Source organism: Camelus bactrianus, chromosome 30 (assembly GCF_048773025.1).
Source record: "Camelus bactrianus isolate YW-2024 breed Bactrian camel chromosome 30, ASM4877302v1, whole genome shotgun sequence".
Lineage (NCBI taxonomy): Eukaryota > Metazoa > Chordata > Mammalia > Artiodactyla > Camelidae > Camelus > Camelus bactrianus.
Window position 1 is genome coordinate 11,329,423 of NC_133568.1, and position 17,813 is coordinate 11,347,235.

General features: G+C 45.8%; 1 protein-coding gene across 3 annotated transcripts in view; it reads right to left on the reverse strand.

Moving 5' to 3' along the window:
* The window catches only part of MYO5B (myosin VB), a 294,119-nt gene that overhangs the window by 136,038 nt on the left and 140,268 nt on the right, over positions 1-17,813 (reverse strand). The gene's annotated exons all lie outside the window — the stretch shown is intronic.

Genomic DNA, 17,813 nt, shown 5'->3' on the forward strand with positions numbered 1-17,813 from the left:
TCCTCTCGCTTTCCAGGTTGCCTCCAAGGTGAGCTCATCTTCACTTATGACTGTAACTGCCACCCCAGAGCGGTCCACACTCAGATCTATCTCCCAACCCAGCTCTCTCCCAAGAGCCAAGCGCATATGCACAACTGTCCCCGGACAACGGCACATAGAGGTTGCACAGCAGCTCCCCCCACCACCCCACCAAGCCTACACACATGCCCAGAGCCAAGCTCCCCAGCTCCCCTCCAGTCCGCTCCTCCCCAAGCGGGTGGCTCGGCACCCACACAGCAATGAGAGGGGAACTTGCGAACAGCCCTTGACTCCCTTCTGTTCCTTATGCCGTCAGGCAAAGTTGACTGTACTGCCTGGATTCTTATTCCAATCCATCCGTTACGTTCTGTCCCTCACCCTTTCTCTCCTGGATCCTTCCACAGCATCATAACTGGTCCTCCTGTGTCTATTTTAGGCCCTACTCAATCCATTTTCCTCACTAACTCTGAAGAGGTATTTCCAAAACACTCATTTGACCACAGGTAGGTCCTCTGAGCACCCTCTCACGAGACACCGTGGCCTCTGCCATGTTGTCAATGTCTTCAGCATTCCAGGCCCTTCATGATCTATCCCAAGAGACCATTCCAGGCATAGGCATCAGGCTGCACAAAGGGTGGGGAAGCACAAGCAGTGCTCAGGGAAGAAGGTGAAGTTCAGGGCTCTCAGATCCCAACAGACAAGTCCTGGCCTCTGGCAACAATTTGCTAAGAATCATTTGTTCACCAACCTGGACTGTCCAGTAGAAACACTGGTGGAGCTTATGAAACTCCCCCTGCTGGATTCCACAACAGACCAACTAATCACAATTGGGGGGGGGGATGGCAGATGTATAGATATATTTTAATTCCACAAGTAATTCTACTGTTCTGCTACAACGTTAGTTCTGCTAGGGTTAAGAACCCCTGCTCAACAGCTTAATTAAATGGGTCACCATATAAATATGTTCAGGTACTTGTAGAAATTCAAATACTTTGTAACTAATTCATGGTCAATTCTAGACTAATACCATGTAACACTGAACTTAAGGATGAGCTTTAAGAGGCTAAACAATCCTGAATTTGTGAATTTATTAGCCATTCTTCCTGGCTGCAGACAATAGGAGCCTTTACATTTAAGTCTAAGCTCCAGCTAATGGTTTATGATAAACCACCTGGAAGTCAAAGTGGCATTTTCTCATTAATTGGATGTACATTGTTGCCATCTACACAGCTGAAATGACAGTGCCTACTGGTCAGAGTCGGTGTTGGAAGCACACAGATGCACATGCACAACAAACAGCATGCTGCTGCCCACTAACGCCTGCAGGGGGGGAATACACAGCTCCACGCTACCTCCTACCTCTGGTGTTCTTCACCTGGGGCCCATGAATTCCCAACAGGACCATGAACAGAATTCAGGGGAATCCATGAACTTAAATGCAGTAAAAAGCACAGCTTTAATTTTATTAAGTTCTAACAACTTTAACATTTCCTTCAATTAAGAATATAGCCTCACAAAAAGCAAAAACTAACAAAAGCTGTGACTCTGATACCATAATAATATTAGTTTTCTCAGGTTTCATTAAATATTTACACTCATCACTATGTCAAAGTGATGGTTATTATCAGATCTGCCACTAACGAATTAACAATGCCTTATATTCTCCCTTTATCACAAAATCCTAAAACATTTCGATCATTTCAATATAATCAGTCCTTTGTACATATTAATTTGATACATTTATATGTTTTACATAGAACAAAAATGGTTAAGATCCCCTGATTCTCTTTTTAAAACGTTTTTCTTTTCTTTGCCTGATTGCAAAATCATGCCTCTTCATGCAGCACTAATGACGACTTTCCGAGGAAACCATGCTTACAACAGTCCCACTGTATTTCCCAAAAGCCAATCAGAATCACCACTGAGTGTGTTGGTAGAGGTGGGAGGCAGGTTTCAGAGACCGCTAGGATATGGGGCAAGGTTCTCTCCACTGGAAAACATTACAGTGTAAGCCACAACGTTGGTATATAAATTTTCAGGCTTTAAAACTGAAGTTTACCAGAAGACTAAATGGCATTCTCATACTCTGCATTTTATTGCCCTTAACAGTCCAATACTGTCCTTTGGGAATGCAAAGATTTTGAGATGCACCTTCTAACAAGTTCCTGCCTGATGCTGACGCTGCTCCCCTCTCCTCCTTGGCATTCAATTTCCTCTTTGGTAAAATAAATGAGTTAGACCTAAGCACCATGCAGCTGTCAAGGTCTGACTCTGTCTCCTGGTCTCTCTACTCGACGTGTGACAAGCACAAGGGAACCTGGTGAGACAGTGTGTGGCCCCCCGACCAGGGCAGAAGTGACAGATCCACAGGGATACTACACTGATGACTCCATCTTCAACACCACACTCCGGCTCACCAAGTTCACCTGCCACAGACTCTTTGGAGAATGCTGCTGCCCCACTGCCACCCCCTGAGTCATCTGTCCCTCAAGAGACAGACATCTCCTCCCACCTCCCACCCCACCCTTACATCAGTTATCTCACAGCGCACACGGCCGGTTCAGCGTCAAGCTTTCTTCTCCTCAAGTACATGTGATTATTCCTATCCCAGGGACTTCCCTGGGCACATCTACATTGTGAGATGTTACAAAACCCATGTGTCATTCATCCAACATGTCAGTATCCACCGTGTGCTAAGATGATAGGAATCTTAGCAATTGAGGGCAGAGGCCTGCAACAGTTCATTCCTGCTACCTAGCCACCAACCTTCCTGCAGCATCCGCACCTAGCTCTTCCCCTCCCCTCCTCCAGCAACTGGAGAATACTCCCTTCTCGGACGTATATTTCTGGATCCTACCCTCATATCCAGGATTCTGCTCTACCAGTTATCCCCTTCCCCTGTGTCCCAAACCCCTCCCAGCTGTCAGCCTCTCTCCCCCAGCTGGCTCCCTCCCATCAGCATTTTAACACTCTGAAATCATTTACCTGAAAGCAAACATGCACAAACAGCCCCTCCTCCCCAGCAGCACAGAGGAGGGGCTTGGGAGCTAAATAGAGAAAGGCAAGACTGAGGCCGGTTCAGAGGCTGCAGCAGTGACCCAGACGGAGTATGAGTCCCTGCACACAGGCCGCGGTGGTAGGAATCGTTAGACAGTAGATTCGAGTTGCATTTTAAAGCTGTGACATATATGACACTTTCTCTCTCAGATAATATGTATATTTTAATAGTTTGAGTCACAGCTGAGAAGTAGGGTAACACTCTAAATAAAGCGATAGGCCAGGGAGACAGATATTTTTAGGCAGGAGAATCTTTGGTCAGCCATCTAATTAATATTACATAGTCACTTGTCTACTCTGAGAATTTAAAGGGCTGTAATCTCCAGGGCAGAAAGTTTGGTATCCAGAGCACTTCTATAGATCATACTCTATGCCCACCTAAAAGTGGCCCACGTACGCAAAGACGGGGCACATCAAGTGTGCAGGGACGGGAAAACGAAGAACGCGTCTGCCTGAAAACACCTGCTGGCTCTGCACTCAGAGCACACATGCGGGAATCCACCAGGGGTTAATTATCGCCTGCTCAGCGGTCACCCATGGAGGAGCAATCCAGGTGTCCAACAGGACAGATCACACCCCAGCTGACACTGTCATGCGGCAGCCGTGAAAACGTGCTGTCAGGTGGAGCAAATTCATCAGCGTAAGCTCAGTGCCCCTGCAGGAGTTCAGCTGGAGACCCAGGCTCTCCCGAGTCAGCCACCCAGAGACGCAGGAGGAGAAGGAGCAAGGGCCCGGAGCGGCAGCAGGAGAGTCAGTCCCAGCAATGGCCCTGCCACTCAAGAGCTTGTCGACTCTGGCCGGGCCCCTCAAAGGCTCAGCTGTCAACAGCCTATGTATGCTTCCACATTCCTCAAGTTTCAGTGAGGAGCCATGAGGTAAGGGAGACAAAAAAAGGCCCGAAAACTAAAGGGCAGCATAAACGTGAGAGTTACACAGAATGTTAAAGATCGTTTTGAGCACTTGGGGTGGAGCAAGAGGAGGCAAGACGGGAGGCAGTGCCTAGATGCACGGGACCGCCCAGCCCGCTGCAGGCCGCTCCAGGTTCCTAACACTGATCAACGCAGTAACCCAGTCAGTCAGTGCTCCACACCCGTACTGTCTGTGCCAAGCAGAAATCTTACACACATTTCCAATCGCTCCCAAGAAGCAGGCATCACCCTCCATCACCTATAAGAAGAGGGGATCATCACCCCCTTACAGGTTCTTCTTCCTCCACCAGATCTTCAAATGCTCCGTTTCCTCAGGGTTAGATCTGGGAACTTTTCTCAAGCATCTGTCCCAGGATGACATCACCCATTCCCAAGGCTTCGAGTCCCACCTATAGGCCAAGACCTCTCCCAAGTCCATCACAGACTCCACTGCTAGACAGCGCTATTTGGATATCAGGGGTCAGGGGTCAGAGTTTATCCCAAATAAACTCATGTTCAACCATCCAGAGTATCTCTTACCCCCTTCCCCCATCTTCTGTTCTCAGCAGACAGAACTTCTATTTACCGTTTCCCAAAGCAGAAACTCAGAAATCATCTTTTCCAGGGAGGCAGCGTACCAAAACGGTCAAGAGCACAGGGTTTGGAATTAGGAGGCCCAGGAGCCTATCATCTCTGCCAACTGCCAGCTGTGTGCCTTAGGCAAGATGTGTGACTCTTCTGCAGTAACGGTCAGGTAGCACTCGTACATCACTCATGATCTTAAGGAACATTCCCTGCTATTATGCGTAGCAACAAAGTAGGGAAATATTTTTGAGACTTATTAATGTACTTTTACATTCCTTTTACATGGCATTCTCCTTCCTCAACTCGAGGCATTGATTTGTCTCAGGTTGATTAGGATTATTGTAACAGGAAGGCAAAGACAAAGGAAAAGTGCCAAAGTTCACCTTGGGACTGTCACAACAGGATATTTGAGTACCAAGCGTGGTAATTGTCTCGAAATTCTGTCTGGTGTTGCGGAGAAATGAATTAAAAGTTTGTTAAGTTTCCATCCTGAAATCAAGAGCTAGGCCCAGGAGAAAGTGGACATCAGTTTCACTATAAACCACAGGTAAAAGAGAACTCAGAATGTGACGTGAGAACCAGGAGAGGCTTCTGGTGCACAGAGAGGACCCTGGAGGAAGGCATGCAGTGGGACCAAGGGAAGCAGGCAGTGTTATTTCCAACTTGGGCTCTTTAACCCCCACTTCTTGCTTTAGGGGAATCCCCTGGACCAGTTTAAGGAAAGCCCAGGTTCAGCTTTGGCATCCTTAACTGAAGACCAACAGCGCACCAGTATCGGAGAAGGAAAGGGCTGACTTGTAGGGTGCTGATGATGGAAATCAGAATTTGCTTCTTATTTCTCAAAATTTAGAAGGGTCTCCCAGACAGTCTCTTCAAGGGTAAGTCACTTATTCTCTCCGTAATTACAGAACTGCTAAGTGAGAAACTCTGCAATCCCCTATGAAAAAGTTATTTTGGTGATTTAGTACTGTGAAGTAAAGACATCTTTGATTAGTTCTAAAACCAATGCGTCATCAGCCCAATTTAGCGAGAGAGGAAACAGCACAGGAGCAAAGGAAAACCTGGATGCTAAAATGGACACCGCCACTTCCAATGTGATCTGGACAGGGTCTACAACCACCGTGGGTCCACGATGCACATCACAGTAGTATTATACCAAACTGTGATCCTCACCTAGGAACACAGTTTGGATGTGAAGCACTAGAGTACTTTGGCTGACTCATTATCAAACATTACAACAAGAAACTATTAGTACATTTCTGCTAATGCAGCCCCCAAGTATTTCTATCCCAGGAGAACAGGAGAGGGCCATGGACTCCTTCTCTGGTCAGTCTGGATCTACACTCTTGGCTTAATTATGGATGCACATTTTATGGGATATATTGAAAAATTGGAATATATTCAGAGGAAGTCAGTCAGAATTGTGAACTGCCACACAAGGCATGTGAGCCAGACAGGAAGAGTCTAGCCTGGAGAAGCAGAGACTAAAGGTGCATTCTCAGAGCCATCTGTTCTGGTGACTTCTCCAGAAAACAGGCAGCACCTATGGAGGGAGTTAAGTGAGGGTAAGATACCTGCTCACCCCTGAGTTCCAAAAAATGGGATGAGGCGACTAGAAGTTTTCAGAAAGACTGGGGTCCGTAACACTGAAGACGCTGAAAAGGAACCCCTATCCTAAAAGATTTGGCCTCAAAAGCCTTCCAACTCCAAGTACAGAAATCTTAGCCATTCTGTGCATTTCATGAACGTAGACTCTGCAAAATAAAGTAAGAGGCTCTACAAATATAAGGAAGTAAAATGAACAGCACTGTAGTAATGACAATCTCATACACCTGGGAAGAAAAATCTCTGCCTTGGATTGCTGAGCCAGAGTTCCTGCCCACCAGGTAATTATGATGGATCAATATGTGCAATGACAAATGGACTAAAACTCTGGGAGCCCAACGACCCAGTGGGGAAGCGGAACAAACTGGAGAGAGTGCATATCGATCCCCAATGTCCTAACTGAAGATTGGTGCTACACATTTAAACTAAATGCAGCTAGACTCGACAGAATTCACACACCTCTGTTAACGGGTCCCCAGGAACTTCTCAGTAAGCACAAGGTTAGGGGTACAGTACTGTCATCTGCGAAGGATGACTGATCGCAAGTCACTGGATGCCAGGATTTTCCCCTGCTCTTTATCCCTCTGCTACCAGGTATGAGGCATTGTCTAAAAAGACATCCCATGCTTCTAAGTACTCTTGGTACTTGCTCTTCTAAGGAAGGTTAAGTCCCTTTTTAACCAAAAGAGACATCTTTTTTTAAAGCAGGTCATCGATCATGAGGCATTTTGTTCTCTAGTTCTGGGAATACAGAGGACCAAATTAACTTCCATCATCTTTTGGCTGTAGGTGCCCCTCTTCTGGCTTCCAAAATCATTGATCTATGATGAAGGCAGGAGCCAGGCAGACTCAAAAAGCATTTGCTTTTAAATCTGTGCACTGTGGTTCTAAAGGATATAAACGCAGGGCTTTCTCCTGGATGGGTGGCTTCACCTGCAGACTTTCTGTAACCTTTCCCTGCACAGAAGAGTCCTTCACTTCCCAAAGCTCCGCTGTTGACAAAGACCACATGGATCAACCCAAGTTACACAGGTGATTTCAGCAAAATTCTCAACCCTGCCTCATATGGATAGCTCCTGGGAGTGTTTATATCAACACCTGAGCCCCATCTGATTCACTCAACCTCTAGGGGGGAGGCGCGGCCACGGGTAGTTCGGAGCCTTCCCGGTGATTCTCCCGTGCAGCCAGGGCTGAGAACCACTGCAGACGAGCCTAGACAGCTACCACATTCGAAGGATTCTCTGCCTTCTAGCAGGCTCTCACATTCTGTGACTCCTTTCCTTGATCAAAACCCACCCGCAGATCCTCAGTTCATACCAAGATGCTACAAGCAACCAAGCGGACCTTCAAGACTGGAGAGACTATTGAAACCTGGGACAGATTGTTTTCCTGAGCACCAGGTCTGAATCCCCAAAATCAGAGAGACATCTCTTCTAAAATTTTCCCAAAAACTTGTCCAAAGACTTGCTCCTTTCTGAATCAGTTATAGAATTTTTTTTTTTAAGATAATTTTGTTTCACCCATGAAATTCTGATTCAGTAAAGCAGGTGTGTGTGTGGTGGGGAGGGTTCCCTCAGTGATTCTGAAATGGCGCCATCTGGGGGTGCCTCTGCCAACTCCATCCATGAGCAAGGCCCGTGCGGGGATTCACTTCTAACAATCTCTCTCCATTATCAAGACTCTCCCCAAGGCTTTCTTCTTTTTTAAGGTAAAATACTGTCCACTGTTGTACACCTACATCCTAATGTAATCAAAGAGCTACTAAAAAGTGGGGCTCTTTAACCCAGCGGAGTAAGCTGACAGAGAGGAATAATGGCCATGCACTCTTAGTCATGTCCCCTATGATGGGGATGGCCTGCACTGAGCCAGCCACCTTCCTCCCTTTGTGCACATGGATAAGAACCACAGCAGGGGCTGGGGGACAGATTTCCTCTGTGGACCATGAACTAGGCCACCAAGACCGCTGCATCTGTGGCTTTAGACACTGCCCTAGACACTAAACTAGTTCTTTTTTTCCCCACCTGCAAGGAAAACTGAGCAAGCTCCCCCTGAAATATTTATAAATTCCTTTCTGTGCTACTATACCAATACACTGTGTACATTATATGAGAGACACTAACCGAATTTTGTATCTTTAAAGATTGTGAAAAATAAAGTTCTAATATTTTCTTCCTGCACTTCAGTCAACCCTACAAAAAACGATGTGCCCAGCAGTTTGAAGACTGCCACTCCAGCCATCTGATCCACCACTGCAGGCACCAGAAGTGACTAAGCCTCACTTCTACCCACTTGTGAAAAGCTGCTTTCCGGCCACCACCACATGCTCAGTTGGAGATACCAGGCAGGCTCTTTCAAGCCAGCTGCCTACAAAAACAATCAAATAATCACTTGGTTCCTGCAGTGTAACATATTACTTTCCTGTTGCTTAAGCTTAAGGATGCCATTACCAAAAGGCAGTGGTGTCCACACGCTGACACTATTCTAGGGGCTGTGTATGACAGAAAATGGGTTTGACATAGTACAGTTGATGCTGGCTTTTCTCTAGACGGACTGACAACCACCTACAAACTTCTGCACTTCTAATTTCCAACACGAGCCTATAAAAAAGTCCAAAAGAACATTGTTAATCCCATGAAATTGCCCGCCTTCTACTATCCCCTTGGCCGTGAAGGACCATCTGTTCCCCAAGGGCAACTCTAAAGGGAATCTCACTCAGCACTGATGTCTCCACCCAGCACTTCTTCCCTCTGGACACTATGAAATGATGATGATCATTATTTACCATCAGATCATTAGTATCATTTATCACCAGATAACCACTACCACCACCACTGCACCAGACACTCACTGAACACTTACTCTGTGCCAGAAGTCATTCATTCTACGCACTTTTCATTTATCAACTCATTTAATTCTAACAATCTGATGATTCAGACACTACACTTACCCCCATTTTAAAGATGTAGGCACTGGTACAAAGTGAGGCGAACCTAAGTAACTCGCCAAGGTCACGTGGCTGCTATGTTGAGAACCCGGGCAGTCTTGCTCCCGGACACTGAGCCACCTCACTGCACGGCGTCACCTCAGCAGACGAGGTTCACAGCCACTCCTGTCTTTCAGGACATAGACGTAAAACAACATAGTTATAAAAGAAAGAGCGGGTACCATGGCATGCAAGTTGTTAACCACAACGTGAAAAGAAACTACGTTTCATCCTGCTCGGCTTCACATTTCATTAGCTTTTTTCACTGAAAATTATTTCAGGCACCGTGAAAAACTAAACCTTACCACATGTCACCACCACTATGAATTCCTAAAGAAGCCCGTGTGGGGTGACAAGCATGGCTCTGACAGCAGGACAAGAACGGAGAGGGGGGGGGGGTGCGCGTGAGCTCACGTACCGCAGGACGTGGTGCTCAGGATCGTGTGTGTGAAGTGCCAGGTATTTCTTACAATAACCTGCAAAGGGAAGTCCACGTGCATCCTCCTGCTTCAGCTGAGGACGTGGAGGTGCCCTAAGGGACAGTACCTGACCAGGTGAACGTGGGAGGAAGTGGCTAACTGGGGTCTGGCTGGCCCGCATCCTCAGACCAGACCTCAGATCACATCACCATGACCAACCTGGCGTGCACGGCTCTTCACAAGACTTCAAACACAGGTAAGTACCTGACTACATTTGTAGTTCTGTTAGATTAAATTATCCATACCTAGTCAAAGAGCTGCTCCCAGCATGTCACGGCAATTTATCCAGATGAACACCCGTTAACCAACAGATAAGAACAGAGGCAAAGGACTTGTTAAATTTGCACTTGCATCGAGCCAGGGAGACCTAATGTATCAGACACAGAACTCAGGATTCTCAAAGATACACTGGGATAATCGAACACAGGGACCAAAGGTGAAAAATGCAGATAACTGAACCCTGCTCAGCACATAAAAAAAATCAATCACACATGTGCAGAATGAGGGCAACATATCTTAAAGTTTGAATTTACAGTGACAGAAAGTAGATCAGTGGCTACCTGGTGGTGGAGCAGTGGATTTTAAAGAAATACAAGGAAACTTTGGGGAGTTAAAAAAAAAAAAAGTTCATTATTTGGATCGTGGTGGTTGGTGATGGTTTCCTGGGTGTACGCATGTGTCAAAATCTGTCAAATTGTATCTGTGACTTAACGTGTGTAACTGCAATATGCACAGCTTATTGCAAGTCAACTAAATCTCATTAGAGTTGTAATAAAATTCTTGTGCACGTATGGGCAGAGGGAGGAGAAACAGAAATTTAACAGCTTGCAAACGTAGTAAAATCAGCAACATGAAACACCTGCCAAGTCAGGGCAACTGTAGGCTCCTCTAACAGAACTTCTGTGTGTGTCTTTGCCTCACCTGGCAGACCGCCTTCAGAGACCTTGGGTATCAGAGAGGAAGACCAGATGGTGCCCGAGGGTGACCCCCAGTGGGAGAGGGACTGAAAACCATGCTCATAAGGAACGTCTGTAGGGGTCAAGATGCTCAGCCAGAGCTGGGGAGAGGGGCTGCCGCGCATAAGTAAATGCCCACTGTTCTATATGGCTACACAGGACAGAGCTCAGATGCGTGGTGGAAGCAACCAGAGGTGCGTAGAGCGCTGTGTGGTGGAGAAACTCCCAACAGTGAAAGATGTTTAAAACGGAACACATCTGAGAGCCGGCGTTACCTGGGCTGGGGACGGGCAGGCAGCCCCCCGAGGACCAGCGGCCAGGATGCAGTCTCCAGCATCCTTATAGTTTAGCCAATTCCTTCCAGATGACTGCGGGCCCTCTTCTTTCCAACATGCTGTGATTCCCCAGGTAAGATAAAAAGTGATTATTAATAAACTGAAGTATCTTTCAGCTCTGTGATTTCTGATTTGGGACTTACCTATTAATAACATTCAGAACCTCTGCAGTGTCACAGAAGTTAAACAAAGGAAATGGTCTAGTCTTATTCTTTTCTAAATACACAATTTCAGAAGGAAGTGACAATATACACCTACGATTTCTTTTAACATAGGGACGTCATAATTAGCTACATTCACTGCACACTTAACTTCCCCCTACACTCAAATTTAAATGATATGACTAGAATTTTAAACATGATAGATAGAAAGATAAACTATACAATCTAAGAGATTATAAAGGATCAAAAGGAGGCTACAGACCTTGGTGCTGGGGCACCCACCCCGAGGGAAGGGAAGACGGGTGTGTGCAGGCCTGGCTGAGCAGGATGGCACAGGAGAGGGGACAGGCGAGCAGGGAAGAGCCCAGGGAACACAGCATTCCAGGGAGAATCTCAACAAAGGGAAACACTCGGGCACGTTCCAGGAAGAGGTAATGCCGAAGGAAACTGAAGTCCTTCCTGTGTTCAGACATCTTGAACATCTTCCAAACCCTGTGCTAAAGCAACTGACTCCTAACTAGTCCTGACTCGAAATCATAATGAATGGGAAGAAAAACAGAAATGGTCTAAAAATCAGGGCTGACTGAAGTCACGGTCTCAGATGCTACTGTAAAAATTCAGCAAGTCATTGCTCCTTAATTACTGACCTCCCCAGTGATCCATCCCTTGTCGTCTTCAACAACAGCTGATGAAGCTGTCAGCTTTAACATCAGTGCCCCACATTTTCATGCTGCTCCCGGCATTTAAAGGTTCCTCATGACTTCTCACAGGTCCAGGTTCCTCCCTGAGGCAGGGTCACTGTTCTTAAAGGGTGAAGACACTGAGAACCACAGGCCCGCAGAGTTCGTGCAAGGACACACAGTAGGTGAGAGAGACATCGCCAGGGACAAACCCCTGGACACTCCCGCACAGCAAATACCTTACAGAGACACCAGACCTGGCTCTGCTCCCATCAGTACGATCATGTTCTCACCGAAAACATGAGGCTCCATCAGGAAGTACCTCACACACCCCGAATGTCCCCAAACTACAACAACCCAGAATAGTAAGCCACTTCACATCAAAAAGCAAGCAAGAAACTGACATCGTTCTAGTTAAAACTCATCAAAGCAAGGTGTGAATTTAGGTCACCTATGTGCAATTCTTTTTAAAAATTATTTTCCCAGAGATCCTGAAACCATTCTTGTGGATCCCAGAGTATTCCCCCCAACAACTAGGAAGGTTAAGTTGCCGCCTTTTTTTTTTTTTTTTTTTTTGACCTCTAAAGGTGGAAAATGTAGAACTTCCTCATTTCTTCTCCCTTCTGCAGCAGAGTCAGGAATTTCTCTGGGAACACTCCCACGGGCACAGAGCAGGTGTCAATCAGCCGCCTCAGATGTGCCAGGCTGCCCTCCCCCGCTCAGGATAGGCCCACCTTTTACTATAAGTCACAGCTTGGAAGCACAGCAGAGCCAGATGGAAATGTGTGTGCTCAGTTACCCTGGCTACCTGAGTGACTGAATTTGCTTTGCAATGTCCCCACTCTCTTTCAGAAAGAATTTTAAAAAAGGATCAGACCTGGGGAGCACAATACGATGGCCTGCTCCCATCAGCAGAGCTAGAAAACACACCAAAAATTCTCATCTCACCGTGGAACTTAGACACTTTTGAATCATTAAGGGAAAAGGTCTATCCTGAGGGCCAGGCCAGTCAACAGGCACCCCTGGTAGGGGGAGTGCAGGTTCTCAGCCAGTACAAAGGGCTTCGGGGCAAACAGACGGGGTCTGGATTTCAGCTTCACCGATCTACAGGTGTTCTCATCCTGGGAAATGATATAGGAATATGGAGAAGGAAAAGATTTTGAAACAGGGCACATCAGAGAAAAACTGTTCTTTAACTTCCCTTGTATATTCCCTCTTTAATGAGCTCTAAAATGTCTCCATTACTGTAGGCCAGCATTTCCCAAAGAGTCCTTTGGGAACATAAAAACTGTTTTACGTCTAAATAAGATTGGGAAACCCAGCATAATGCATCCGCACCTTGGAGACTCAGAACCTGTGTCAATGTAACTGCTCTGAGAAGCCCCCTGCCTTGAATGTTTCACTCGATTAATCCAGGATCGCTGGACCGTCCTCATAGCCTTTGCCAACAGAACACACTTTTCTTCCAAAGTCCCCCCGGGCCTGCAGAGGCCTCCACAGTCTAGCTGCCCTGTCTCTAACTGTACAGTCCACAACCCCTTACAGACCCACCTGCTGCGCAGGTTAAACTTTCCTGGGCGCTGTTCCCTGACCACGCCTTTTGTGTACAATAGCTTTTTTGAGATGTAATTCACAGAACACACAATTCACCTATTTAAAGTACCAATTCAGTGGGTTTCAGTGCATTTGCAGAGTTGTGCATTAATCACCACAGTCAATTACAGAACATTTTCATCACTCCCCCATTTCCCCTCAAATCTCCAGCCCAAGGCAAATACTGATCTACCTCTCTCTATAGATTTGTCTATTCTGGACATTCCACGTAAGTGGAATCACACAATATGTGGTTTTTTATGTCTGGCTTCTTTCACTTCCAAGGTTCATCCAAGTGGTACCGTATATCAGCATTTTGTTTCTTTTCATGAGCCAAATAATATTCTACCATATGGATATAATCACATTTTATTTATCCATTGGTCAGCTGATGGATATTTAGTTTGTTTCCACCTTTTGGCTACTGTGAGTAAGGCTGCTATGAATGTCTGTGTGTAAGTGTCTGTGTGGACATATGTTTCATGTCTCTTGGGTTCACATCAATGAGTAAAATTGCTGAGTCATGTGGGAACTCAGTCTAACCTTTTGGAGAACTGCCAGACTATTTCGCAAAGAACCTGCACCATCTTACACTCCCACTAGCCGCGTGTGAGGATTCTAATTTCCCCATGGCCTTGCCAACACTTGTTATGATGTCTTTTGGATTATAAACGTCCCCGAGGGATGTGTGAAGCATTGTGTCACTGCAGTTTTGTGACCCTGCTTTTTAATGCCCCACTTCTGAGGTTACGTTCACTCGATCCCACCCACCTAGATGTCTGCTTTGCACTCTGTGTGTCCCACCAACTCATCAAGATCCAGCTTAAACGCTAAAGTTTCCTTGGATTGGGTGTGACAGTCAGTTCCAGACTCAATTCCAATGACTCCAAGCATGGCTTCAACTCTCTGCAGTTACAAGCTGTTAGGCCCCACTCTGCCTTTTCTCTCCAACCAGACTGCGAGCGCCTTAAGAACTGGGGAGCAGGGGGAGGGTATAGATCAGTGGTAGAGCGTATACCTAGCATGCACAAGGTCGTGGGTTCAAACCCCAGTACCTCCATCAAATAAAATAGTAATAATTAATAAATAAGTAAATGAAAACCTAATCCCCCCCCAAAAAAAGAATTAGGGAGCGAGAGGTCTTACACTTCTTAGTGTTCATTCAGGAAGGAGCCTATCAGATAACTGATACTTCATAAATGCTGGCTGTACAATTTAACCTAGGAGCTGAGGCTGGAGTCAGGGAGGTAAAAATGAGGAAGAGGGCATATTGGATCTCAAATTTGGAGGGAGGAGCAGAGATATAGAGGAGGTCAGTCCCCTTTCTCACAAGGGTTCTCGAGCAGAAGACCTAATTCATGAATTTGATGTTTTGTACTACACTAACCTTTTTCTTCCCTCTGAATCTCCATTTAGTCCCAAGTCTGGACTTGGTGAATTCAACCTGGACGGGGACAATGAACCGATCCTCTTCTTACTGTGTCTTCTCTTCCCCGCCGTCCAGCACAGCAGGACACTGCAGGAGCTCTTGGGATGGGCATGAAGGTCTGGATTTATCCCTTTGAGCTTTGACAGAGTCCCCCCAAGCACTCAAAGCATTAAGAGTTGAGGAGTCCCTGTGTGAACCACATCGAGAAAGAAGATCCAGGCCCCAGTGAATCAAGGGGAAGAATTGCTGTGTCCAAGGTCAACTGAGTCACAGTCTCCAAAGACTGGGAGTCATGAACTTTAGTTTCGTGTACCCTTTATTTCCCCCAGCTGTTATGGAAGCTCAGATTCTAAGCACACTGTGCTAGGCCACGGCTACTTGATCCACGTAACAATTATTTCAACAACTACTGATGAGTCAGAAAGAGCACAGCATAGTTGGCAAGTATTGGTAAGCGAATGTCTTCTAGTATTCACAGTCGACAGAGAAGGCCTGTATGGAAATACAGCAAAACCTTCCCTGCATCTGACCAGTGGGTCTCCCTCCTTCCCTGCACAACAAAGATTCTGCTGGGGCTTCTAATATGCGTCTCAGATCAATAGCAGAAACCCTGAGCTGCTGACCACAGAACTTATTCAAAAATAGCTCTCTCCAGCGGCCACATGTGCTGGTCTTACACTTCTAAGACACGTTCATGAGCAAAAACTGCACAAGAATTTCAGCAAAATTATTTGGCTACACCCTGGGACTCAGTGGGTAGAATGAATATAAACCTTAAGACCTTAAAGAAAGCTCTTAAGGAAGCAATTCCCAGTCCAACTTTAACATCAAAACCCCTTAATCATCAAACTCCTCACCCCAGGCAAAATCGTATCACCACCACCCTGGGTGCCCATACTGCCCCTTTCCCTCTAAATGATGTGAACAAGGACCCAAATGAATGCAATGACCCAGGAGGAGAATAACATGAGCACAGCTTCAGGCTGGAAAGGAAGGATGTAGGCATTTAATCCAGGGGAAGTGCGGTGTGGATAAAGCTGGAGGCTAGACGTTCCTCAAAGCTGTAGGGGCGCCTCAGGAAGTCTGACAAAGAACAGCAACTTCTGATACATCTACATGCAATCGGCTAAGAGAGGAGAGTGGGATGAGAAACACCAATGACGTCCATGAAAGACACATCTCAGAGAGCCGGCGGAACTTTCAGCGTGGCAGGAAGTCGCCAGAAGCAGCCACACTCACCTTCTGTTTTGGAACCGTAAAGAAACCATTGGCAAAGGAGGAAGATGGGCTTCCTCACATGAAGCAAAGGAAGACTCGGTTTAAGTGATTCTCCTGAAGCACAAAACCTGTGCAGACCCCTGAGCAGTGCTGGGCCCTGCAACACGCCATCCCTCATTCTTCTCCCCACGTGACCTGACCTTGACCCACACTCTGAGTCAGGAGGCGTGGGCATCAATAGGTTACCAAGCTAAGTGACTCCTAGTTAAGCCATGACAGCAGATTTAACATACTAGGTGGTCTTTTTACAGCCATAGCGAGGTCAAAGGTCATGCCCATTTTCGCTCCATGACCTCTTACTGCATTTTGGAGGGGAAAAATGGTTCTAGATCATTCTAGTTGTTAAATTGCTCAGTTCTATAGTCGCTGCTTATATTAAGTCTGGTCATTGCGTATCTATAAGGAAGCAGGCTTTGTATATCCTGCTCTCCACGGCAAGCAATACAATGTTGTTAACGAGTAAGGAAGCCTCTGTAACAGTCTTCCCCCATGGAAACTTTCACTGAGCTGAAAATTACACTCTTACATCCACTGAAACATGGACCACCTTAAATGGGATGCTCTCTCACTCCTTCACTAAATTAGCCAAGCAGCCCCTCTCCTCCAAAAGGACTCCGACATTTGCTGCTCACTCCGTAAGGTGGTCTCTAGAGGTGGCAAGAAAGATTTAGCTGAAAGGATCCAGCATTTTAGTGTTAACTGGGATATGCATTTCCACTAAATCTTTGGTAAAACTATCTTTCCCTATAATATCCCGAATAGTTCAAGGTCAACACTGTGGTGGTGAATTTTAGGTATCAGCTTGGCTAGGCTACAGTTCCCAGACATTTGGTCAAACACTAGTTTAGATACTGCTGTGTAGGTGATTTTTTTTTTTAAGATGAAATTAACATTTCCATCAGTAGACCCCGAGTAAAGCAGATTACCCTTCATAATACGGGTGTGTCTCATCCAATCAGTTGACAGCAGAGAAAAAAATTGATTTCCCCTACCAAAGGGAATTCTGCCTTCAGACTCAAAATGCAGCATCATCTTTTCCCTGGGTCTCCAGCCTGCCAGCCACCTCTGCAGATCTTGGACTTCCAAAGCCTCCACAAATGTATGAACCAATTCCTTAAAACAAAAATCTCTCTCTTGGATAAAGAAGCTGTGGTATATTTATACATTGGAATACTACTCAGTCATAAAAAAGAATAAAATAGTGCCATTTGCAGCAACATGGATAGACCGGGAGATCGTCATTCTAAGTGAAGTAAGCCAGAAAGAGAAAAAAAAATACCCTATGATATCACTTATACGTGGAATCTAAAAAAAAAAAAAGGATGAACTTATTTAAAGAACAGAAACAGACTCACAGACATACAAAACAAACTTATGGTTACAAGAGGGGAAAGGGGGTGGGAAGGGATAAATTGGGAGTTCAAGATTTGCAGATACTAATTAATATATATAAAATAGATAAACAAGTTCATACTGTGTAGCACAGGGAATTATATTCAATATCTTGTAGTAACTTATGATAAAAAAGGATATAAAAATGAATATACATATGTCTACATATGACTGAAGCAGGAATTGACACAACATTGTAAACTGACTATACTTCAATAAAAATAGACGTATACAAAAAAAAAAAACCCTCTCTCTGCACGCCCACACACGTACACACACACTCCATACTTGTCTGTTGCCCTGCAGAACCCAGAATACTACACCCACCTATCAATCTTCTGATGAAAGAGACCT